The sequence below is a fragment of the Calliopsis andreniformis genome, chromosome 11 (genome assembly GCF_051401765.1).
Source record: "Calliopsis andreniformis isolate RMS-2024a chromosome 11, iyCalAndr_principal, whole genome shotgun sequence".
Taxonomy (NCBI): domain Eukaryota; kingdom Metazoa; phylum Arthropoda; class Insecta; order Hymenoptera; family Andrenidae; genus Calliopsis; species Calliopsis andreniformis.
The window spans coordinates 18,298,204-18,302,957 of NC_135072.1; positions in this window are offsets into that span (position 1 = coordinate 18,298,204).

Consider the following 4,754-nt stretch of genomic DNA (forward strand, 5'->3'; position numbering starts at 1 on the left):
TCGTATTTTATGCTTCTGGCGTTGACTTCTAAGGTCCTAACTATTCGATCTGGTGGAGCAACGCCCTAGAGTAAAGCCCAGGTTGCGCGGAACGTAGAAATGACCATAACTTTCACACTGGTAGCAATTATTCGTTTTATACATTGGAAAAACTGTTCTATTTATATTGTATTTTATGCTTCTGGCGTTGACTACTTAGGCCCTAACTATTCGATCTTGTGCGACAACGCCCTAGAGTGAAGCCTAGGTTGCCCGGAACGTAGAAATGACCATTACTTTCACACTGTTTGCAATTATTCCTTTTATACGATGGAACAGCTGTTGTATTTATATCGTATTTTATGCTTCTGGCGTTGACTTCTAAGGTCCTAACAATTCGATCTGGTGGAGCAACGCCCTAGACTAAAGCCTAGGTTGCTCGGAATGTAGAAATGACCATAAGTTGCATACTGGTTGCAATTATTCGTTTTATACGATGGAAAAACTGTTGCATCTTTATCGTATTTTATGCTTCTGGCGTTGACTTCTTAGGCCGTAACTATCCGATCTGGTGGAGCAACGCCCTGGAGTTAAACCTGGGTTGCCCGGAACGTAGAAGTGACCACTACTTTCACACTGTTTGCAATTATTCATTTAATACGATGGAAATGCTGTTGTATTTATATCGTATTTTATGCTTCGTACGTAGACTTCTTAGGCCCTAACATTTCGATCTGGTGGAGCAACGCCCGACAGTGAAGCCTAGGTTGCCCGGAACGTAGATATGACCATAACCTTCACACAGGTTGCAATTATTCGTTTTGTTACGAGACGGGAGGCGAGCAGCGCGAGAGACCGTCGAAGATAGGTATAATTCCAAAGAATATAGTGGTTGATGTGTTGATTGGTACACGGACGAAACTGATGCGAGATCAGTGAGCCGTTAGGATTATTGGAGACGAGGACGGACCTGATGTAAAATCAGGTAGCCTCTGAGGATAGGTGTGCTTGCGGACGAAACTGATCGATGATCAGTGAGCCGCAGGAGAGTGAGTTTGTGAACGTACCTGATGCGAAATCAGGGAGTCACTAGGATCAGTTTTACAGACGAACTCAAATTAAATTGAGGTGCTGTTAAGGAGGTTGGCGAATTCGAACAGACGAGCCTGATGCGAAATCAGGGTGCTGTAAGGAAGTTGGATAATGTACAGACGAACCTGGTATCAGGTAGCTGTAGGAAGTAGACGAAACTGATGTAAAAATCAGTTAGCTACAGGATAGGTTAGCTTTCGTGGACGAACTCGAATAAATCGAGGAGCCACTAGGTTGAATGCAGTTTCTTTGGAAGTAAGGGTAAGCGGACGAAACTGATGTAAGATCAGTGAGCCGCAGGAGATGTTAGTGAGCCTCGTAACTTTTTAAATTATTAATTGATACAACTTGAGCGGTTAAGCTGTATCGTGGTGGATCTGTCAACTTCGAATGGGATCGCTTAAGGTAGTTATAGGTTTGTAAGCAATCTACGCAAAATTACAATGAATACTTGAATATATTCTAAATCAGTCTTTACGTACAAGTGTACAGTGTAGTGTTGTCGCGTAAAGTGTATGATTTTAATGCACGGTGTTAACGCACTGGCGATGCGGGGACTTACAGAGTGGTCGTAGGAATTGCCAGATAGAATTTATGCCGACTCGCGGATTCTATGAGGTTAACTGTAGACTCGAAAGGGAACTTTAGCCCGATCTAACTGGATAGCAACCAACTCTGACGAACTTAACTATCAACGTGACGGTACTGTTCTGAACCCGTTAGGGCTAAAATCTCTGAGTTTATATAGGCCGAAAAATGAGTGGGGGTTCGTTAGAAATTTCCATATAAGGAAATTTCTCACGGTTGGTACAGCGTCGTGGTTGCTACCCAGCTGCTCGGAGTCGCGTTTACATTAAGATAACGAAAAAAAAACGAGAGTGCTAGGGCGTTTTCTCTTAACAGGCAGAGACTTGAATATTTGGGAGAGTAGACGGAAAATATTCTCCGTACGTAACATCTCCCCCCTTAGATGAAACATCGCGATGTTCGCGGTGCTTTCACCTATTAAGAGAAAACGTCCTAACAGGGAATAACTGAATTTAAGTGGATCTATGTGTAGGGTGTCGAGTGTTGAGTAATGTGGGTTAGTGTACTTATCTATTAGTTCGTCGAATTGTTCTTATTCGGAAGGCTCTACGTAGCCCACCTGCAGCCAATGGTCCGCCACGTCCAGAAGGGGTTGTCCGGGTAGACGGTCCAGCAGTAGGTCCGAGATGATGCCATCCCTTCCCAAGGTCCTGCATTCCAGCCACCCCATCCGTCTCTCCAACACCTCCTTTGCGATGCGGGTCATCGTTGCAGGTGGTCGACTGTTGGTTGGGTTGACACCCCTCAATTGCACTTTTGTCGCCTGCCAAGGCAGATCACGAAACCGAGGCGGTAACAACCACACTTGGTCCAATGGCCGTGTGACTGTTTCGGCAGTGTCCCCTAGGAATATTGTGCATTCCAGGTCTCGTCTTTCCTTCACTATTCCTCGGCGCCATAGGCCCCTGTGGTGAACAGCGAGGAGCCGTCCTGGTATTTAGGTCTTCTGTCCCTATCTCGTCGTAACTGTTGTATGCGGTGTCCTATTGAATCGAGGTTGGCGTTTGCTTTCGGTAGTTGAGCTTTGAAATCGGGATCCCTACGATCTCGTGGGATAAGTGGCAAGCAAGCTGTTGAAGGATTGCGCGACAGTGCGTCTGCGTTCTTGTTCGTTTTTCCAGATTTATGTACAACTTGATATTCATACTCCAAGAGTCTGAGTTTCCACTTCATGAGCCTAGAAGTAGGGTCCTTAACAGAATGTAACCAAACTAATGGTCGGTGATCTGTTACCAAAGTGAATTTCGTTCCATAGACATAAGGTCTAAAATACTTTACAGCATATACCATTGCCAAACATTCCTTTTCTGTGGCCGAATAATTTCTTTCAGCTTTGTTTAAACTACGGGATGCATAGGCAATCGGTAGATCGTTTCCTATTTCTCCTTGACTGAGTACTGCTCCAATAGCATGTTCAGATGCGTCTGCGGTAATAATAAATGGTTTACTAAAATCAGGATATTGTAGTATGGGTTGTTGACTGAGTTCATCACGTAACTGTTCAAAACTTCGTTGTTGTTCTTCAGTCCATTTGAATCGAATCCCTTTTCCTAGTAATTGTATCAAAGGTTTAGCCTTTAATGAGTAATCCTGTATAAAACGGCGATAATATCCTGTTAATCCTAAAAATTGTTGAATGTTCCTCTGCGTTTTTGGTACTGGAAAATTTTTTACAGCTTGCAATTTCTTTGGATCCGGTTTTACTCCATCAGAAGATACAATGTGTCCAAGGTACGCTACTTCTTTTCGAAGGAATTGGCATTTATTAGTTTGTAATGTCAGTCCAAATTTTCTAAGACGATTCAAAAATTTTCTAACTTTAATATCGTGCTCTTGAAGTGACGAGGAAAATATGACTATATCATCGAGATAGACAAACAGTTCAACTCCTTGTAAACCGGCTAAAACTAAGTTCATGAGTCGTTGAAATGTAGGCGGTGCGTTTGTTAAACCAAAAGGCATACGAGTAAATTCGTAATGTCCGTATGGAGTGGTAATAGCAGTTTTTGCTTGATCCTTCGGATTCATTCCTATCTGATGAAATCCATTCGCTAAATCGAAGACAGAAAAATATTTTGCGCCACCCAGTTTGTCTAAAATTTCTGTAATTTGTGGAAGTGGATACTTGTCACTGATCGTTTTTTCATTCAGTGCTCGGTAATCGATGACCATTCGCCACCTTTTATTGCCATCGGCGTCAGATTTTTTAGTTACAATCCATAGAGGTGAATTATAAGGTGATGTAGAGGGTTTGATGATTCCTTGTGAAAGAAGAGCTTCAACCTGCTGCTGAATTTCCTTTTGATGTATGGGCGGATACCGATACTGTCTAGTGTTAATCGGAATTTCATCTTTTAGATGTATTGAATGATGGAAATCTGGAACTTTGTTAAGTTTATCTCCTGGCACATAAAATCGATCCGAAAATTCTTCAATAATTTCTCTAACATGTTTCTGTTCCTCGGAATTAAGATGATCATTTTTTAAACTTTTCCAAATATGATGAGTTCTATCTCTTCCATTAATTGGTTTCTCCTGATATGACTCTACTGGATCTTCATCCGAACTATCCATGATTTCGTAAGGGTGAATATCTTGAGGTTCTATTTCTATTTCTATTTCTTCTTCTCTAGCATTTGTGGCTAAAACGTAACATGTACCTTCGTGATTACAAACTGCAGCCTCACCAATAAAAACATTTTCTGGTGTTTTAATACGAGGTAGATAACCCTCTTTAATTTTGGGATTAGCTATTTGAATGCCTATTTGTTGTTTTGTCCTTGCTGGGATACGATATTTCGTTTTAGAAGGGTTGGAAATCTCTTCCATTTCCGAAAGATTAGAAAAACGAATTGGTCTGACAGGTTGACTTTTTGTAACCAATGTTTTATGATAATACGAAATCTCTACTCCTTCTTGTAAAAGAAACGGACTTCCAATGAGACCATCTGCTTCTATTGCAAGATCCTTGACTACATAGAAAAATGCAGGGATTTCATTGATACGAAGAATAGTAGTTCCTAATGTATGAATAGGTGTTGTGTTAATTCCAGTAATTTCAATTTCTTCTCTAGAAACTATTGCTGCCTTTTCTC